General features: G+C 52.1%; 1 protein-coding gene across 4 annotated transcripts in view; it reads right to left on the minus strand.

The window, feature by feature from the left end:
• Window positions 1-21,913, minus strand: part of RAP1GAP (RAP1 GTPase activating protein) — a 185,412-nt gene that overhangs the window by 73,962 nt on the left and 89,537 nt on the right. For all 4 annotated transcript variants that reach the window (XM_054009445.1, XM_054009444.1, XM_054009446.1 and 1 more), the window contains exon 3: window positions 20,306-20,384. The gene's annotated coding sequence lies outside the window, so the exon portion shown is untranslated. The remainder of the gene's footprint in view (window positions 1-20,305; window positions 20,385-21,913) is intronic.

Raw genomic sequence — 21,913 nt, forward strand, 5'->3', positions numbered from 1 at the left:
GAATGTAGGTAGAAACAATGTAGTTACTACAGCCAACTACAGTGTGTCCAGGACACTAGCAATAATGACACAGTTTATGTGAATAGTCCCATGGGATCTTTGATGCCAAGTGCTCTGGGCTTTGGTTCTGCAGGCACTTTAACAGGGCTGAACAAAATGTCTATATCTGGCAACAAAAAATGCCGGTCACACTTACAGAATGGGGGCTCGATCGTGGGCAGCAGTGACTCTGAAAACAATTTGGGGTCATGGTCACCAGTGCCAGAGCCGGGGAGGCCAGGGGGCCATGGCCTCCCACTTTTTAACAAAAGAAACATATGTGCTCTCTGTGGGATATTTAAGTATTAATTCCTCCACCACTTTGGCCTTGGCCCCCCAACTTCTACAAAGATCCCAGCGCCCAAATGGCCATTGTCTCCCCCTGTCCTTTAAAACCTGGCTGGGAGGGAGCATGCAATGACCTGGCCCAATTGGTCGGCACCAAGGTCCCGCTTTGCACAGAGCCACATACCAGCAGCTGGGCCCTCACCTGTTGGCTACCAAAACTGCAGCAGAGGCTTCAGTAAGTGCTGGGGACCTGCCGGGTCTGGGAAGCAGGAAGGACCTGTCACCTGAGGGCTTCAGGCTGGTCAGAAGGGAAAGTAAGGTAAGGAGGGGGCTGGGGATCTGGGAGGGTCAAGCCATTGTGGGGCGGGGGCTGGGGAGCTGGGAGGGTCAGGCCTTTGGGGGATGGGGGATGAGGAGCTGGAGGGGTCAGGCTGTTGGGGGCTGGAGAGCTGAAGGGGTCAGGTTGTTGGGGGTAAGGGATGGGGATCTGGGAGGGTCAGGCCGTTGGTTGTGGGGGCTGGGGATCTGGGAGGATCATGCCATTGATGGGGGCTTGGCCCAGCACTCTTGCAGTCCTTTCGGCACCTGTGATTATGGGGGATGATCAGCTGAACATGAGCTCCCGCTACAATGCTGTGGCTAAAAAGCAATCCATGGACGCCTTATCAGGGGAATGTCTAGTATGACATTTTCCTCTCTGCTTTGCACTGGGGCGCCTGCTGCTGGCATCCTGGTTCCAGTCCCGGTGCCACAGCTCAAGGAGGATGCTGATAAGCTGGAGAGGGGTCAGAGAAGAGCCAGGGGAATGATTAAAGGGTTAGAAAACCTGCCATATAGTGACTGACTCACGGAGCTCCATCCATTTAGCCTAACAAAGAGAAGGTTCGGGGGAGACTTGATCCCAGCCTGTAAGTACTTACGTGGGGAACAAATATTTCCTAAGGGGCTCGTCAGTCTGGCAGCAACAGGTCTGACCTGACCCAGTGGCTGGAAGCTGAGGCTAGACACGTTCAGACTAAGGTGAACATTTTTACCAGTGACAGTAACTGGACCATTACCACTGGACCAATTCACTGGGGTTGTGATGGATTCTCCATCCCTGACCATTCTCAAAACTCTGCCCTAGGAATTACTGTGGGCAGGTCTCTGGCCGGAGCTATTCGGGGTCACACTAGATGGGCACAAGGAGGGACCCTCCTTGCCTTGGAAGCTATAAGCACAGGGCAGTGACCCAATGCTAACTGAAAGGGAAGAGCGCCCTCTCCTGAATCATTACCTGCGTCTCCGCAGCAACCTCAAGTTTTCTTGGTATCCCATCCAAGTACCATAGAATAGAATCATAGAATATCAGGCTTGGAATTGACCTCAGGAGGTCATCTAGTCCAACCCCCTGCTCAAAGCAGGACCAATCCCCAACTAAATCATCCCAGCCAGGGCTTTGTCAAGCCTGACCTTAAAAACCTCTAAGGAAGGAGATTCCACCATCTCCCTAGGTAACCCATTCCAGTGCTTCACCACCCTCCTAGTGAAAAAGTTTTTCCTAATATCCAACCTAAACCTCCCCCACTGTAACTTGAGACCATTACTCAATTGGTCCTGCTTTGAGTAGGAGGTTGGACTAGATGACCTCCTGAGGTCCCTTCCAACCCTGATATTCTATGATTCTACTCCTTGTTCTGTCATCTGGTATCACGAAGAACAGTCTAGATCCATCCTCTTTGGAACCCCCTTTCAGGTAGCTGAAAGCAGCTATCAACACCCCCCCCCCCCATTCTTCTCTTCTGCAGACTAAACAATCCCAGTTCCCTCAGCCTCTCCTCAGAAGTCATGTGCTCCAGACCCCTAGTCATTTTTGTTGCCCTCCGCTGGACTCTTTCCAATTTTTCCACATCCTTCTTGTAGTGTGGGGCCCAAAACTGGACACAGTATTCCAGATGAGGCCTCACCAATGCTGAATAGAGGGGAATGATCACGTCCCTTGATCTGCTGGCAATGCCCCTACTTATACAGCTCAAAATGCCGTTAGCCTTCTTGGCAACAAGGGCACACTGTTGACTCATATCCAGCGTCTTGTCCACTGTAACCCCTAGGTCCTTTTCTGTAGAACTGCTACCTAGCCATTCAGTCCCTAGTCCGTAGCAGTGCATGGGATTCTTCCGTACTAAGTGCAGGACACTGCACTTGTCCTTGTTGAACCTCATCAGATTTCTTTTGGCCCAATCCTCTAATTTGTCTAGGTCCCTCTATATCCTATCCCTACCCTCCAGCGTATCTACCACTCCTCCCAGTTTAGTGTCATCTGCAAACTTGCTGAGGGTGCAGTCCACACCATCTTCCAGATCATTAATGAAAATATTAAACAAAACCGGCCCTAGGACTGACCACTTGGGGCACTGCCAACTAAACATGGAGCCATTGATCACTACCCATTGAGCCCAACGATCTAGCCAGTTTTCTATCCACCTTATAGTCCATTCATTCAGCCCATACTTCTTTAACTTGCCAGCAAGAATATGGTGGGAGACTGTATGAAAAGCTTTGCTAAAGTAAAGGAATAACACATCCACTGCTTTCCCCTCATCCACAGAGCCAGTTATCTCCTCATAGAAGGCAATTAGGTTAGTCAGGCATGACTTGCCCTTGGTGAATCCACATTGACTGTTCCTGATCACTTTCCTCTCTTCAAAGTGCTTCAGAATTGATTCCTGGAGGAATCAGCCAGGTTCCACTGCCCTGTAGCCTGGCATGAGATCGGCAGGGCCACAGGCCAATGGGATCTGGGGGGGCAGGGCTGGTCTCGACTGCAAGCACATTAGGCAGCTGGAACGGCTAGTGCGTGTGATGTTGGAAGGACTGGGATGGGGGATGGGAAGGGTTCAAGTTAGAGTTGTGGCAGTCAAAGATTTGGGGATGGCTAAGAGGGGATGATTCTTTCAAGCAGAGAGGGCTACAAAGTCCTGGCGGGGCAGGCAGTCTGGGGCCCTGTAGCTAGTGACTCTACAGCAGTGCAGCTTCTTGTGGGATTCACCCCTTGTGGTTCCTGATACTGGGGGGTGGATCTCCTCAGTCCTTCCCCTTTCAGGCAGGGGTGGTAAATTCTGAAGGCCAGAATTCCTCATTCCCCAGCCCACGACTCTTGAGAGCAAGAAACTGCCCTAGTATCTGTCATTCCACCTCAATCAGCGGTTCTCAAACCAGGTGGCTGGGCTCATGCAGGAGGTGGGGATAAAGGGGACAGCTGGAATCCCACCACCCAGGGCTCTACTTCCCCTCCACCCCTCAATTCCTCACCAGGAGGCAGCGGCACTCTGGCTGTCAGCTGGGGGGGTGGGGCAGAAGCAGCACAGAAGTAAAGGTGGCAATGGGGGCTAAGTCTGTTGTGAAAAGTGATATTGATGAATACCACATTGCCACCCTTACTTCTGTGCTACTGCTGGCATGGTGCTGCCTTCAGAGCTGGGTGCCCGGCCAGCAGCTGCTGCTCTCCGCTCTGCCTTCAGAGCTGGGTGGCGGTATATGTATTTGGGTGGGGTGGAGCGTAAACAACTACTGTCACAAAGAAGGGGGGGGCTGATCAAATAAGTTTGTCACTTAGACCAGTGTTCTCAATGGATAAGCACATCAGCTGGATGGTTCTGCTAAAATGATTGGCGAGAAGTAGTTACAAATGTTGGCATGTAAACTGACACCACTAGGTTTCAGAGTCAACACCCCTTTAAGATGAATGGGAACAATTCATGCACTCCTCAGAGTTATTGTCTCAGGGCAGCAGGATTGCAGCACTTTGACTTTGTGTGTAATGCACTGGTTGCTCAGCTCACTCAGCAAGGATAATGGATCTACTAACGATGGCTCTATTATAGCCAGTCTCCTTTAGTTCAAGTGTCAGCTGCCTGCATTTTTGGAGCTGTAGGTCCAAGGTTCTAAATCTGGCTTCCTAGAAACATTTGTGACGTATAGCATCATCATTTCTTGTCTGTAGCCATGAATGTGTTCCACTGGGTACTGTAGACTGTTACCAAAACTCATTCCCATCCGATGAACCCCAGATGAAATGAGCTGGGGGTGTCAATTCAGTTCCTACAAGGGCAGCATCCATGTCCCCTCACCTGCCCCCATTTTCATAGGCATCCTCAGTGATTAGGATCTGAATGGACCATAGAGTCTGACCCCTCCGCTCCTGGTTCGTAGGGTCATTCGTGAGGCACAATGGCTGGGGCAGGGAGTGCCTGGGGGCTCTTGATCTGCAGCCACGCAGTTTGTAGAGTGAGTATCCAGCCTTCAGCACCTTTCCTCAGCACATGCTGCACTTGGATCCTCAGCTGGTGCGAACACATGTCCCTCCACTGTCTCAGAGTCATAAAGGACTTTCCTCCTGGGTCAGATTAGCATAGGGTGACCAGACAGCAAATGTGAAAAATCGGGACGGGGGTAATAGGAGCCTATATAAGAAAAAGACCCCAAAATCAGGACTGTCCCTATAAAACTGGGACATCTGGTCACTCTAGATTGGCAGTACCTTGGGGGAGGGGTTCATCTTCCTCTGCAATATGGAGTTCAGATCACCCACTGGGACCAGCTCGGTATGTCTCAGCTAATTCATTCCCTGCAATTGTAGGGGCCTCGAGCATTGGTGACCTCTTGCTCTCCCCTGGGCTCTGCCAGTACCTCACAGCAGTTTAGTCTCCTGAGGGCTGAAACGTTTTAGTCTAACCCAAGTTATTAGGCTTAGTATAAAGGTAACGGTGAAATTTAAGGGCCTGTGACACACAGGAGGTCAGACTAGATCGGGGTGGGGAACATTTTTTTCTATCAGGGGCCACAGATCCACAGAAAAAATCAGTTGTGGGTCACATACAGCACCACGGTGGGGAGTGGGGCAGAGGGTTGGGGCTTCCCCAGGCTCTGTGGTGGGGCCAGAAATGAGGGGTTCAGTGTGTAGGAGGGGGCTCCAGGCTGGGGCCAAGGGGTTTGGAGTGTGAGAGTGGACTCAGGGCTGGGGGTTGGGGTGTGGGAGGAGGTTCGGGGTACAGGCTCCGGGAGGGAATTTGGGTGTAGGAGGGGGCTCAGGGCTGGGGCAGGGGTGCGGGTGGGAGTATGGGGTCTGGGAGGGAGTTAGGGTGTAGGAGGGGTTTCTGACCTGGGGCAGGAGGGTTGGGGTGCAGGCTCCGGCCGGGCGGCACTTACCTCAGGTTGCTCCCAGTCAGTGGTGCAACGAGGTTAAGGCAGGCTCCCTGCCTGCCCTGGGTCCGCACTGCTCCCAGAAGGGGCCTCCATGTCCAGCCCCTAGGCAGAGGAGCCAGGGGGCTCTGTGCGGTGCACGCTGCCCACGTTCACAGGCGCCACCCCCGCAGCTCCCATTGGCTGTGGTTCCTGGCCAATGGAGCTGTGGAGCTGGCACTGGGGATGGGGGCAGTGCATGGAGCTTCCCTGATCGCCCCTGCGCCTAGGGGCCGCAGGGACAGGCCAGCCACTTCCAGGAGCTGTGTGGAGCCGACCAGACTTTTAATGGCCTGGAAATTCCAGCTTCCTCCCACAGCGGGGCGAACTGGCACTTACAGCTCCAGCCCCATGGGGGGGCGCTGAAGCTCGGGGCTTCCAGCCCACAGCGTGGAGACTTGCCATGAGCCGGATGAAATGAAGCAGGGGGCCGGATCCAGCCTGCCGGCTGTAGGTTCCCCACCACTAGGCTGGATGATCACGTGTTCTCTTCGGGCCCTAGGCACCGGCACTGGGGTCTCACCCCTGGGGAGGATCTGGGCCATGACAGTTTCATTGTGTTTTAAAGGGCCATTTCCCTAGTGAAATACAGTGATGCCCAGCAGAAGTCAAACGCTAATAAATCTCCCACTCGTATCAGCGCCAGCAGCAGAGGTGCTCCAGGGAAGCCTGTGGACTAGACTCATCTTGGAGCTGCACCGGCCAGACCCCGGAGTTTTGAACCAAACTGCCAGCCATATAGCAAGCAAACGAGAAGCAGATGTCATGGTTCAGATCTCGGAGGGGACCCCATCGGTCCTGACTTGAGCGTTGCCGCCGCTTTCCCTAGGGCTGGTGCCTTCTCCTGGCAGGTTCCTCTGCTAGTGAGTCCTTCTGCTTCTCAGCTTCCTTGTTAACCATGCCCAGCACGTGGAAAGACTCTGTTCCCCAATGCTGCCCAGGCTGGTATTGGAACTCCCTGGTGAGCGTGTGGTACAGGTGCCCTCTGCGCTGACCCACCTGCTGAATTCATTCCCCTAGCCCCAGGCTCAGATGTGGCCCAGATGGAGCCACCTGCAGCACACATGGTGTGGACTCCTCTGCAGCCACCTTCACCTGGATTATGGGGCTGCATGGTTCAGATGCTACGAGTCCCATCCATCAACCCCAGCCAGCCCACTGACTGGAGTATCTGAGAGGGAGCATGGGCCAGTGGTTAGGGGCTGGCACTAACTCAAGACAGGGCTCAATTCCTTGCTCCTGCCACAGATTCCCTATGCCTTAGCTAGATGGAGATAACAGCCCTGCAGGGTGCATCAGGATTGGGAGCTGCTCTGGTGCTGGGAGGCACCTCCGATGTGTGGTCCCACCAGTGTCTCTCCTCCCGTTTCCAGTCCTGCCAGTGCATGAAGCCTCACCAGTCCTATGGGCTTGGGAGAACAGGAACCCGGGACTTTCAGCCCCCAGTGACATTTGCAGGCTAAGGCCTGGCCACCAGTAGACCAGGGGAGACGTCTCCTAAAGGTCTAAAACCAAAAGAGGGAAGCAGCACTCAAACAAGAAAAAGGTCAGGGAAAGTATGGGACACTTAATGAATGGGGGAGGCAACCTAGTGACAGATGATGTGGAAAACGCTGAAGTATTCAATGCTTTTTTTACCTCAGTCTTCACAGACAAGGTCAGCTCCCAGACTGCTGCACTGGGCAACACAGTATGGGGAGGAGGTAAGCAGCCCTCAGTGGTGAAAGAACAGGTTAAGGACTATTTAGAAAAGCTGGAGATGCACAAGTCCATGGGTCCAGATCTAATGCATCCGAGGGTGCTGAGGGAGTTGGCAGATGTGATTGCAGAGCCATTGGCCATTATCTTTTAAAACTCGTGGTGATCGGGGGAGGCCCCGGATGATTGGAAAAAGGGAAATATAGTGTCCATCTTTAAAAAAGGGAAGGAGGAGAACCCGGGGGACTACAGACCTGTCAGCCTCACCTCAGTCCCTGGAAAAATCATGGAGCAGGTCTTTAAGGAATCCATTTTGAAGCACTTAGAGGAGAGGAAGGTGATCAGGAACAGTCAACATGGATTCACCAAGGGCAAGTCATGCCTGACCAACCTGATTGCCTTCTATGATGAGATAACTGGCTCTGTGGATATGGGGAAAGCGGTGGACGTGATATATCTTGACTTTAGCAAAGCTTTTGATACGGTCTCCCACAGAATTCTTGCTAGCAAATTAAAGAAGTATGGGCTGGATGAATGGACTGTAAGGTGGATAGAAAGCTGGCTAGATCATTGGGCTCAACGGGTAGTGATCAACAGCTCGATGTCTAGTTGGCAGCCAGTATCAAGTGGAGTGCCCCAGGGGTCGGTCCTGGGGCTGGTTTTATTCAATATCTTCATTAATTATCTGGAGGATGGGATGAATTGCACCCTCTGCAAGTTCGCGGATGACACTAAGATGGGAGGAGTGGTAGATACGCTGGAGGGTAGGGATACGGTCCAGAGGGACCTAGACAAATTAGAGGATTGGGCCAAAAGAAATCTGATGAGGTTCACCAAGGACAAGTGCAGAGTCCTGCACTTAGGAAGGAAGAATCCCATGCACTGCTACAGACTAGGGACCGAATGGCTAAGCAGCAGTTCTGCAGAAAAGGATCTAGGGGTCACAGTGGATGAGAAGCTGGATATGAGTCAGCAGTGTGCCCTTGTTGCCAAGAAGACTAAGGCTTGGTCTACACTAAACCCCCAAATCGAACTAAGGTACGCAACTTCAGCTACGTGAATAACGTAACTGAAGTCAACGTACCTTAGTTCGAACTTACCGCCGTCCAGACCCGGCAGGCAGGCTCCCCCGTCGACTCCGCGTACTCCTCGCGGTGAGCAGGATTACCGGAGTCGACGGGGAGCACTTCTGAGTTCGATTTATTGCGTCCAGACTAGACGCGATAAATCGAACCCAGAAGTTCGATTGCCTGCCGCCGAACCAGCGCGGTAAGTATAGACAAGCCCTAATGGCATATTGGGCTGTATTAGTAGGAGCATTGCCAGCAGATCGAGGGAAATGATTATTTCCCTCTATTCGGCACTGGTGAGCCACATCTGGAGTATTGCACCCAGTTTTGGTCCCCCCACTACAGAAGGGATATGGACAAATTGGAGAGAGTCCAGCGGAGAGCAATGAAAATGATCAGGGGGCTGGGGCACATGATTTATGAAGAGAGGCTTGTTTAGTCTCCAGAAGAGAAGAATGAGGGGGGGATTTGATAGCAGCTTTCAACTACCTGAAGGGAGTTCCAAAGAGGATGGAGCTCGGCTGTCCTCAGTGGTGGCAGATGACAGAACAAAGAGCAGTGGTCTCAAGTTGCAGTGGGGGAGGCCTAGGTTGGATATTAGGAAACACTATTTCACTAGGAGGGTGGTGAAGCACTGGAATGCGTTACCTAGGGCGGGGGTGGAATCTCCATCCTTAGAGGTTTTTAAGGCCCGGCTTGATAAAACCCTGGCTGTGATGATTTAGTTGGGGTTGGTCCTGCTTTGAGCAGGGGGTTGGACTAGATGACCTCCTGAGGTCTCTTCCAACTCTAATCTTCTATGATTCTATGAAACGGCTTATTCAGAAACACAGGAACTCCCTTGTCTTCACTAGGCTGCTGTACCTGGAGAACACAGACTGTAATTAAGGGCTTCTCTTCATTCTGTAGCGCTTTAGTGAAGATGCTACTACACTGACAGAAGAGTGTCTCCTGTCACCATAGTTAATCCACCTCCCAAGAGGCGGTAGCTAGGTCGACCCTCTCCCTTCGATTTAGCGCTGTCTACACCAGGTTGGGATAACTATGTCCCTCAGGGTATGGATTTTTCACGCCCCTGAGCGACACAATTATACTGATATCAGTCTGTAGTGACTTGAGATAGTTAATACAGCTCTAACACCTAGCTGGGACATGCTCCACATGATTGATCCACACTTTATGTTTAGTATAAGCTGATCCCTAGAGTACAGAGCAAACATTTATAGACGAAGAAATGTGAGGGGAGTGTCCACACTATCTTTTTCTAATGGGTTAATTACCTCAAGGTAATTGGCAATCAATTGACTCTAGGTACAAAAGTCTAGTGGAGATTCTATTCCTGGTGGAATTCTGTGCCACTGCACATGTGCAGAATTTATAGGCTGAGCAGAATTTTTTTCCCTTAAGAAAATACATTCTGCTGGAAAGGTGTTGCCGTTACTCCTTTTGCCCACCTGAGGCTGCTGTTGCACCAGAACAGAGAGCAGCCACCCCCAGGCGGGAGCAGCCCCAGGTGTGGATAGGGAAGAAAAAGAAGCTGTGTTCCTCACAGCACCCCACCCGTGGAGCCAGGTGAGGAGGACCGGGATATGGGGGGATGGACAGCGTGAGGCACATGGGCTGCTGGGGGTGTGTGTCACAGACTGGGGTTCAGAAGGTCTAGTGGGGGGATGGACTAGGACAGGGGCTGAATGGGAGTGGGGGTGCAGGGCCACATGGGGATGGGGAAGGGGGCAGGACCACATGAGGGGAGGGGGTGGCTGAGTGGGGACGCAGGGACACATGGGGAGAGGGGGAGGGAGGTGCAGGGATACATGGGGATGGAGGGAGGGAGGGGTAGCTTAGTGGGGATTCAAGAACACCTGGGGACGGGGGTGGGGGGTGCAGGGACACATGGGGACAGGAGTAGATGTGCCTGACTGAATGAGAGAGGCCAGGAATCAGCCAGGGTCTGCATGGAAAGGGCTCCCTAACAATCCCCTCCCCACCCCCCAAAAAAACCCTATTCCATACTTCTCCCACCCACACCAAACAACCCTCCAAGTTCACACCCAGGCTCCTTCCCAGCAATGACTTCCCTCTCCCTCAGCTCCTCCATTACCCCTGACTCCCCCAAGCCTTTGCACTGCTTCTGAGAGGTGCAGGAAATATGTCTCTGTATTTAGTTTAAATGAATTATTACTCAGAGTTCTGTATTAATATGTCTAGTAAGGAATCTATTTATCAAAAAACATTTCCTGAATCTTTTTTGTGTGTCTGTATTGTTACAGACATACTTACTGACAGATCTTTTGAAATAAATTACCAAAATAATTGAGACTGGTGTGATTATATTGTATTATTTTGACAAATAAAATATGCTGATTTTTGCAGAATTTTAAAATATTGTGTGCAGGATTTTTAATCTTTAGGGCAGAATTCCCCCAGGAGTACAAAGATACAGCCAATGCATGTGTGCATGACTTGCGTGTGCCTTGCAGCATCAATTTGTGTACTGAACGGTGTGATTGGATGTGTGCCTGCGGCTTTAGCACCCACGATGGAGTGGGTGTGAGCGTGGGGAATCTCAGCACCCCATACTTTGGATTGAAATACAGGCACATTAAGACACCTCTGCACTGGCATTAGAAACGGAAGAATACTTGGCACTTAGAACAGTGCTGATCTCACTGTAGGTGAACGGCCCATGAGTCCGGTATTGCTTTATTATCTGAGATCATTTGCAGAATCATTTCTAATTCTTGGCTTGGGGCCCACGTGTGGGCAGCTCCCCAGGAGAATTCAATCCCCAGCACTCAGAATGTGAGTCCCATTGGCTAGCCTGGGCTGGCTTCAACCACAGCACTGGAAGGGCCCTGCTGAGTCACTGAGTCCAGTCCTCTGCCCATCCTAGAATCTGCCCCCTGCCTGGAGGGCCCTTGGAATCCAGTCCTCAGGGTGATCACATATGCAGGACCCACTGTTTTTGGGAGATTCTCTACTATACCCTTAACATTCCCTGCTTTCATAAACTTTCCTCAGTTCTTTGCAAGCCTGGCTGTGGGCCCATAGCCAGCCTGCCTGTGCACCTCAACTGCTTTACCCTCACAACACCCTTTGTGCAGACGGGGAACCGAGGCACAGAGCCGCTGAGGGGTGCTACACTGCAGCTCTTGGAGACGGGGAGTGGCCACAGCGGGGGGCCCAGCTGCCTGCGTTGTTCCCCAGTGTTCCAGGCAGGCTCCAGCCACGCTAGCTCAGATACATCTGTGCGTGCTGCAATTACACCTTGACTGCAGTGTAGACATACTCCGAGTGACCTACAGGCTACACCTGGCAGAAACTGGATTGGATGTCAGCATTCATATGCCCTTGCACCTGCATCACATGCTTGTGGGAAGCCAGCACAGCAGAGGTGTGAACGCGCAGACAGAGCCATCTTGCTCGAGCACAGGAACAAGTTGTTATCTGAGGCTGGTGAGGAGTCGAGGCAGGATGCAGGATGGGCCACGAAGATGGCTACTTGCCCAGAACGGCCCACAGAGCCCAACCCCCAGGAAGTTCTGACAGCAGCAGCCGAGAGCTGAGCCAAGCTCCAAGCATTTCACCACGGAACAAATGAACCAGGCAGGGCAGGCAGGCTATTCTGGGCAATACCTGAAGGTGCCAGATGAGGAGAGCAGCAGCCAGTCTTTGCAAACTATCATCCTGAAATGCTATCGTCAGCCCCATCCCCGTGCAGTGCTCCAAGCGGGAACCAGCCCTCCTCGAGTCAAACCAAAGTGGCATCGCCCGTGTGTGCGGCTGTAAATAACGTACAGCCCCTGAGCAACATGCTCCTGCTACTGGAATGTTTGTACAGAAAGGGAATCCCGAGTCTCTGGCCGGCCCAACAGGTGGCTGAATAACAGAGCGAGATCACCGTGCACGGGGCCCAGGCTTGCAGCTGGCTATAGGAGAAGACCCAGTGCAATTGGGGTGCATATGAAAGGTGACACCCCTTGAAGCAGAGGCGATGGCCCTGCTCCATAGAGCTCCACTGGGTCCACTCCTGGGGTGCAGTTCCGGCCCGAGACCCTGCTCGAGGGAGAATTCCCCTGGCACAGGGGGCATGCTGGGGGGCAGCACATGCTGCTACAGTATTTCTGGCTGGCACTGCAAGTCCTAGGGAGCCTACGCGAGGCTGCTGCAACTTGCTCTTCCTGTTGCACCCCCGGGCTACACCTCCTATACCACACCTGGTGGAGGTCAAATGCCGCCTTCACAGCCAGCATGGCACTGCACTGCTGAGCCATAGGGAGCTTGGAGACAGGATGAGGTCAATCTGGCTTGGGAGAGGATCCCAGTCTGGGAACAGGCAAAGGCTGCAAACCCCAAGGAGGGGGATGCATTGTTGGGTGTGGCACACAGGGGTCGTGGCTGGGACTTGTGGGAGGAGAGGGCGTGAATATCAGAAGAAGCATCCTGACCGGGGGGCGGAATAGGCTAAAGCACAGGACAAGGTCCCTAGGGGCAAATCAGCTCTTCCCTCCCCGCCTGCCCTGGTGCTGGGTCCTCCAGGGTAGTCAGGGCAGGTGCCAGGGTAAGTGGGGGGTGGCTGGCACAGGTCACACTGCCCATCACATGATTTGCTGGCAGTGACATTGCCCAGCTGTATCTTGTCTGTTCGTCATGCAGACCAGCAGAGGCAGAAAGCCGGCAGTGACAGGCTCTGCAGGTGAAATTCTGGGCTGGCGGGCTGAGTCTGGGTGCCAGGGAAGGCGGCATAGATCTGCACACTGCGGGGGCATTCAGAAGGGCACTGAGAAGAGGGGGGAAGTGATTTTAGGGGCCCTGGTTTCTAAAAACCCAGCAATAATCTCGAATGGAGATGCAGGAATTTTATCTTCCCCAGGAAGTGATGGAGCTGTGGATGGACTGGGTGAATGGAGGGATCCTAGCAGACACATGGCTCTCCTGGATAATTCCCTCCCCCTGATGTTAGAACTGGGCTATGCCACTGAGCAGGAGGGGGGGTGGGAAGAAGTTACCGAGGATTTTCTTCTTACCTGCAGGGATTAACTTGCTGGGGGAAAGGATCCCTGCCTGGGCACGGGGGCTGGCCCCGGGATCGAGGGGAGGCAGTCTGCACCTCCGTGGTCAGGAGCTCTCCCATTGCTGGAGCTCCCGGAGGGCCTGCAGAAGCAGGGCATCTCGAGGATGCAGGATAGGGTGCATCATACTGTGGGGCACTGAGGCGCTGGGTGCAAGGGTGACAGGAGGAAGGATCGAAACTGCCGTGTGCAAATGTAACCCACACGCCTCCTGGGGGTGGTGTTCTGTCCCATCTAGTGGCACTGAGACCACTGAGAGAGAGATCAATGAGTCTGCTCTACAGCCTTGTTGTACCATGGGTACTGGGCTATATAATTGGTTATGTTTTGGCTATGTACAGTGTATGTTTTATAGTAAGAATTAAGGTATCAGAATAAATGAATAGGATAGTGGATACTAGTATTAGCCATTTTCTTTTTATTCGCGCCTTGCAAGTAACAGACATGATCTTGTCTGTGTCTGTTAATAAGATTAGAGGACTTTCGAAGGCCTAGGCCCCAATGTAGGAAAAGATAGTTGCAAGATTTAGTAAGGCCTAATTTACGATGCCTTTCTTGTTCAACACAAAACACTGCTATTTGTTACCTTTTGAAGGTCTCTGTCAAGAACTGTTTGTGTGAATGAGGAATGCATGCATCAGGAAAAGATAAGGTGTGAAGGCCATTGCTCAAGACAGATGGCCAAGGGAGGAGGAGTGAAGAGACTTAAAGACACCAGAGAATCATCAACACGCATCCATAGTTGAGGAGGGGCAGACTGACAACCCTGAGGTGAAGGCTGGCACCCTTAAAACACAAGAGAATTGATTAAATCAAAACCAGACAGGATGACCCTCCCGGAGATGTTTTGGCCCATCAAAGACCAGCGGCGTAGCCAGGTGGAGGGAACAGGGGGAGCGATTAAAAAAAAAAAAGGCGCCATCCGCAGCGGCGCTTTTACTCAGCTGGTGGTGCTCCGGGTCTTCGGCCGTGGGCCCTTCACTCACTCCGGGTGTCTTTGGAGGCACTGAAGGTCCCATCGCCGAAATGCTGCCGAAGACCCGGAGCGACTGAAGGAGCCGCCACCGAAGACCAGGAGCGACAGAAGGAGCCGCCACCGAAGACCAGGAGCGACAGAAGGAGCCGCCGCTGAAGTGCCGCCGAAGACCCGGAGCACCGCTGGGTGAGTAAAATAAAAGCGCCGCAGTGGTTGGTGCATTTTTTTTTTTATCGCTTCCCCGGGTGAGTAAAAAGGCGCCAAGAAATTGACAAGGCTCAGTGGGGGAGCGGCAGCTGCCCCGCTCCCCCCCAGTTACGCTACTGCAAAAGATAACACCCACTGAGGAGTAACCGGCCATAAATTGACACAGCAAAATCCATAGACTTCAACGGAGAAAAAGGACTCTAAGAACAGGGTGCTTTGCCATGGGACTTTGGGTTCATCTTGCCACAATTCCAGGAGCATCGGATCGCGACCGACAGAGCCTGGCTCCCCTCTGCGACCAATCTGGCTGGCCACTAGATTGATCCAGACTCTGGACTGGTAACTATAAACATCGACTGGCAGGACTGTGTGCATGGTGTGTGTGTGTGACTGAAAAGCATATGCTAATTGCTGTATTCTCAATAAATGCGGCGTGTTGCCTTTTCTGCTATGAAAAGATCTCGTGTGGTTTGTTTAAGCATAACAGCCTTAGCTAACAGCCAGTTGGCTTTTAGCTCATGCGCTAAGCTCCAGAGATCCCCGGTTTGATCCTGCTCTCCGCCAACCGGGGTCTGTCGGCATTACACAAAGAAGGGTGGCAAATCCTAAGCATGTGCAACTAGCTCCCAAGGCAGAGCTGGAAAGAGAAGGGCTCCGGATCCAGCAGCAGCTAATGTCGCTTCCTGAGCAACCAGCTGGAAGATCCAAGGGTAAAAAATGCCTGTGCAATGAGTGGAAAAATTGGAGCAGCAACAAAAGAAGAAGGAACAGAGTCGGCTGCAGGGCAGAGACGGGCTCTGCAGAGTACGCTCATGCTGCCCCAAGGGAGAGGATCTGCAACCACTGGAAGGGGGAGTCTCAGAGAGTCGGCTCTTTCCTAAGCGACACAGGCGCCATTACATGCAGGGCTCTAAAATGACTGGGGGCTAAACCTCTTTCCCTCCTTTTCTCTGTCCAAAGGCGAAGACATTCAGACAACCAGGAGGGTGGAAACCTCCTACACATAGGAGAGGATATTTGGAACTATCAGAAGCCGGACACCTGCCAAACAATCAGTGAGGCCACTGGACAATTGAGGTGCTAAAGGAGCACTCAGGGAAAACAAGGCCATTGTGAAGAAGCTAAATATTCTCTGCATCAGTCTCCACTGCAGAGGGTGTGAGGGAGATTCCCAAACCTGAGCCATTCTTTTAGGTGACAGATCTGAGGAGCTGTCCTAGATTGAGGTGTCATTAGAGGAGGTTTTGAAACAAACTGATAAATTAAACAGTGATCGGTCACCAGGCCCAGATGGATTCACCCTAGAGTTTTGAAGGAACTCAGATATGAAATTGCAGAATTACTAACAGTGGCCTGTAACCTATCAAGTAAATCAGCCTCTGTACCCGATGACTGGAGAATAGCCAATGTAATGCCTATTTTTAAAAAAGGCTCTAGAGCCAATCCTGACAATTACAGGCCAGTAAACCTAACTTCAGTACGCAAAGTCACGCAAATTGGCTGAAAGTATAAAAAAGAACAGAATTATCAGACTCATAGATGAACACGATTTGTTGGGGAAGAGTCAATATGGCTTTTGTAAAGGGAAATAATGCCTCGCCATTATTAATCTACTAGAATTCTTTGAAGGGGTCAACAAGCATGTGGACAAGGGTGATCCAGCAGATGTAGTGTACATGAACTTTCAGAAAGCCTTTGACAAGGTCCCTCACCAAGGCTCTAAGTAAACTAGCAGTAAAGCAGACATGGGATAAGCGGGAAGGCCGTCTCATGGATCAGTAACTGGTTAAATGATAGGAAACAAAGGGTAGGTAGGAATAAATAGTCAGTTTTCAGAATGGAGAGAGGTAAATAGTGCTGTCCCCCACAGGTCTGTACTGGGACTTGTGCTGTTGAACATATTCATAAATGATCCAAAAAATTGGTAAACAGTGAGGTGGCAAAATTTGCAGATGATACAAAATTACTCAAGATAGTTAAGTCCAAAACTGACTGTGAAGACTTACAAAGGATCTCACAAAACTGGGTGACTGGGCAACAAAATGGCAAATAAAATTCAAGGTTAATAAATGCACAGTTATGCACAATGGAAAACATAATCCCAACTATACATATAAAATGATGGGGTCTAAGGCTTGGTCTACACTAAACCCCCAAATCGAACTAAGGTACGCAACTTCAGCTACGTGAATAACGTAGCTGAAGTCGACGTACCTTCGTTCGAACTTACCGCCGTCCAGACCCGGCAGGCAGGCTCCCCCGTCGACTCCGCGTACTCCTCGCGGCGAGCAGGATTACCGGAGTCGACGGGGAGCACTTCTGAGTTCGATTTATCGCGTCCAGACTAATCGAACCCAGAAGTTTGATTGCCTGCCGCCGAACCAACGCGGTAAGTATAGACAAGCCCTAAATTAGTTGTTACCACTCAAGAAAGAGATCTTGGAGTCATAGTGGATAGTTTTCTGAAAACGTCCACTCAATGTGCAGCAGCAGTTAAAAAAGCGAACAGAATGTTAGGAACCAGTAGGAAAGGGATAAATAATAAAATAGAAAATATCATAATGCCATTATATATATCCATGGTACACCCACATCTTGAATAGTGTGTCACACTGTCATGGAGTGTGGGAGGACACAAGGCCCTGCACCCCCAGCTTCCTACGATTCACCAGGACTCTCAGCCAGCCAGTAAAGCAGAAGGTTTATTTAGACGACAGGAACACAGTCCAAGACAGGTCTTGCAGGCACAGGCAACAGGATCCCCCCCCAGTTAGGTCCATCTTGGGGTCCCAGGGCTCCACAGCCCCCTTGGGAGGTCAGAGCCCTGTCTGCCTCCCAGCCATTCCACCAGCCAGCTCCTCAAAACTCTCCTTCAGCGACCCCTCCCACAGCCTTTGTTCAGTTTCCCGGGCAAAGGTGTCACCTGGCCTCTAACCCCTTCCTGGGTTCTCATGTTACATGCTCAGGTATCTTCCCTCGGTCAGTCTCCCATGCCCCAATGCAGACTATCCCAGCCACACTCCCCTGTCAGCATTCACAGACCACAGGAAGAACAGTCCCCGTTCGTCACACACACCAACTCAAAAAAAAAAAAAAAGATATATTAGAACTGGAAAATGTTCAGAGAAGGGCAACACAAATGATTAAGGGTATCAAGCAGCTTCCATATGAAGAGAGATTAAAAAGACTGGGACTGTTCACCTTAGAAAAGAGACAACTGAGGGGGGATATAATAGAGGTCTATAAAATCATGACTGGTGTGGAGAAAGTGACTAGGGAAGTGTTGTTTACCCCTTCACATCACACAAGAACTAGGGTCACCCAATGAAATTACTAGGCAGCAGGTTTAAAATAAACAGAAGGAAGTACTTCTTCACACAACACACAGTCAACCTGTGCAACTCCTTGCCAGGCGATGTTGCGAAAAACGAAAGTATCGCTGGGTTCCAAAAAGAGCTAGATAAGTTCCTGGAGAATAGGTCCATGAATGGCTATTAGCCAGGATGGTGAGAGATGCAGCCCCATGGTCTGAGCTTCCCTAAACCTCTGACTGCCAGAAGCTGAGGCTGGACAACAGGGGATGGGTCACTTGAAATTGCTCTGTTCTGTTTATTCCCTTTGATGCATCCAGCACCAGCCACTGTCAGAAGACAGGATACTGGGCAAATGGACCATTGGTCTGACCCACTATGGCCGTTCTTATGTTCCTAGAGAGACAAGGTGGGTGAGGAAATATCTTTTAATGGACAGTCTTCTATTGGTGAGGGAGACAAGCTTTCGAGCTTACACAGCACTCTGGAAAACATACTCTTATGTTACGTTAACCTACAGCCTCAAATCGGCAAGTCCAGACAACCCATCCTAGGAGTGCAGGGGGAGAGAGAGGACAGACCTTGAGAACCTCTGCCAACAAGATCTGAAACATCACGGAGAGCTGAAGTGGGGTCAGAGGGTTAAGAGGGATGCAAACCTGATACTGATCTGAAAGGGACAGCAGAGCAATCCCGGCAATTCTCATTGCATAAGACTAACTGTAGTCCTGAGTCAAAGAAAAACTAGGAGAAAAAACCTAGCACCAAACAGTCAATAGGAGTCTTTCTATTTGCTTCAAGGCCCTTTGAGTCTGGCCCCAGGGGAGAAACAGACCCAGGAGCAATTAGCATCCTGAGGGTATCCAGATGAAAACCTGCCAGCAAAGAAAATCAACCCAAGTGGCTGCAAGGCTCATAGAGGGTATCCAGGCTGAGGACTGGCTGGGTTCCTCGGAACTCTCACGAAAGCTTATGCCCAAATAAATCTGTTAGTCTTTAAGGTGCCACCAGACTCCTTGTTGTTTTTGTAGATACAGACTAACACGGCTACCCCTGATACAAGGTTTCCCTAAACCTCGCTCCACAATTAACCCAAAAGGAGCCAGAGAGACCAGAACCTTGGGTGTGGCAGATGCAGGTTCCCATTTGGGGTTGGCTGGGGCACTGACCCTGCCCACAGTGACACCTCAGGGTGTGAGAGGACAGCGAAGCAGAGGGGGGCTTAGAATGTGATGTGACAGGGAAATGGGCAATGGGCTTCTGGGTCATGTCCTCTGATGTCAGCCAACAAGGAGGGACCAGTGCCTTTTCCACAGCTCTCCTGCAGTCACCCTGGGTCTCTGAGGACATGGTACCAAAGGGAAGGACCCTGCCTGGCAGGGGCTGGGTTAGGCAATGGGTCTGTGCCATCTTTGATGCCCATCCTCGCCCCCTGCCCTGGCACCCACCCCCCACTCATTCTCCTCTATGAGCCAGGCTGGTGAAGCAGGGGCAGGGCAGGGGCTGGTTGGCAGGGGCCAGAACCCTCTGCCCTCTAGGCAGGCCCCAGCACCAGGCAGAGCTGCAGGCTCTCACCTCTGCCCTGTGCTCATTTCCCTTGCAAATACTGCAGGGGGGATCAGCTGGGGAGGATGTGGGAGGGCCTGGGCACGAAGAGGGAAGGAGCGCACGCTTCAGAGGAAAGAGCCGGTCCAGATCCCACTCCTGTCGCTCTGCTGACCCCTGGCAGGGTTACCCCAGACCTGAATCTGGCCCGCTGTGTTTTGAGTGCGTTCACCTACCCAGTGTGGGGGAAGTGACCTTAGGACAAAATCCCCAGCAGGGCACTACCTGCAAACACACCTTTCCTTCCTGCCCAGCTTGTGCCCGGCCCAGGCACCACCTGCAGGAGGTGGCACAAATCCTGGAGTAGGGCAACCCCAGCTCGAGGGAACTTGGCTCTGTTGTGCCAGTGCAGAGAGGGGCTGGCAGCTACCCACCTCAGAGTGTACAGCGGTGGTATTTGAGGGGGAGCCTCCCACAGGGTCTCTGCCCCTGAAGTGCCAGCCTGTCCAGGCTGCAGAGACCTACCCATGGCACCTACACACATCCACTAATCAAAGCCTCGGGCAGCAGTGACCCTCAAAGAAATAGAAACTGAGGCATGGAGCGGGCAGGGTCTTGCCCAAGCTCACACTAGTCAGACGCAGGGCTGGAAGTGCAACCTCAGAGTCCTGACTACAGGCCTCCTGCTTAGTCCACTAAACTCCGCTGCCTACCATGGCAAGCACTCCCCCTGCAGAGCCAGCAGCTGGGGTGTCCCCACCCAGGGCCTGTCTGCAGCCATGGCCCCCGGCTCAGTCACTGCTGCAGGGACCCACACCTGGGTGTCCCGTGGGGCTGGGGAAGGTGCTGCGGCATGGGGGGTATGGAGAGGACTCTTACCTTGGGGTGGGGTGGAGCAGAGCCCACCCAGGGCAGCTCTACGGTGTGTGAGACATGCTGGCTTGGCCCATCGTTCTTCCTGAAAGAGAAGAAACCCACATATTACAGCTGGCCCCATGGCTGTGACCTTTCCCGCTGGGCTGGGGCCGGAGGGGCCGGGAGGAGAGAGGCCAGCAGTGGGGATCCCAAAGGAGTCGAGGAGAGGATAGGCCGGGGAGCCACCAGGTGCCGCTCAGCAGCCGCATCAAAGGGGAGATGCAGCCTGGTAAGGACGCATCCAGGAGAGACACAGCGTCGCAGGGGCCCGTCAGGAGCTAGCTTCAGGTCACTTGCATTTAACGAAGATCCCCAGGAAAGTGCAGCAGCAGCAGGCTCGACTGGACATTGCTCCAGGTATGAAAACGCTAACGAAGCAGCCAGTGGACAGCGCAGCTGCTCCATGGACTGCAACAGACACTCCTGCACCTGGTACCTTGTGTCTGGCTAGTGGACTGCAACCTGCGTTCCCTCATCCATCACACCTGGCCAGAGCCATGCAGAGACAGCTAGTGAATTGCCACTCTCAGGAGAAGGAGCAACAGCAGCTGCGTAGCTGCAAAGGAGATCGGGTTATTATCCAGGCAGCTGGTACTAGCGATGAGGGGTTCACACCGGCGCAGGCTTAGAGCTGCAGCAGATGGCCCCTTCACACCACTTTGAGCGACTGAACTGGGAACTCTGCCCAGCCGAAAACGAGGGTGACAGCTCAGCCCCCAGCCTTAGAAACCCGCTTGCCGGGTGGCCTGAGAGGAAGCAGATTACAGCTCCCCTGCTCTCAGGCAGCACACGAGGCCACAGATCCTAGAATGCATCATTGTCTGATCCAGCACGGAGCGTCTGGTCCGGGAACCGGTGCTCTCATTGGGAGCACCCAACAGGACAGTGCCAAGCTCTGGGGTATATTTTGGTTGCCCCACAGCAAAGGATCCACATGGCCCAGTTCTCAGCATGGAGGAGCCACAGATCCCAGTGCAGGTGGCTGCATTACCTGCCCTGGACCCAGCCGCTGCTGCTCAGACCCACTTCTGGGCAGGCCTGCTGGGCAGACATTCCCAGCTGTGTTTGCCTTCCTCAGGCTGTCATAACTATAAAGGGAAGGGTAACAGCTGTCCTGTGTACAGTACTATAAAATCCCTCCTGGCCAGAGACTCCAAAATCCTTTTACCTGTAAAGGGTTAAGAAGCTCAGGTAACCTGGCTGACACCTGACCCAAAGGACCAATAAGGGGACAAGATACTTTCAAATCTTGGGGGGGGGGGGAGGCTTTTGTTTGTGCTCTTTGTTTGGGAAGTTGTTCGCTCTTGGGACTGAGAGGGACCAGACATCAATCCAGGTTCTCCAAATCTTTCTGAACAAGTCTCTCATATTTCAAACTTGTAAGTAAATAGCCAGGCAAGGTGTGTTAGTTTTTATCTTTGTTTTCTCAACTTGTAAATGTATCTTTTACTAGAGTGTTTATCTCTGTTTGCTGTATTTTGAACCTAAGGCTAGAGGGGAGTCCTCTGAGCTCTTTAAGTTTAATTACCCTGTAAAGTTATTTTCCATACTGATTTTACAGAGATGATTTTT

Source organism: Malaclemys terrapin, chromosome 19 (assembly GCF_027887155.1).
Source record: "Malaclemys terrapin pileata isolate rMalTer1 chromosome 19, rMalTer1.hap1, whole genome shotgun sequence".
NCBI classification, from domain to species: Eukaryota; Metazoa; Chordata; order Testudines; family Emydidae; genus Malaclemys; species Malaclemys terrapin.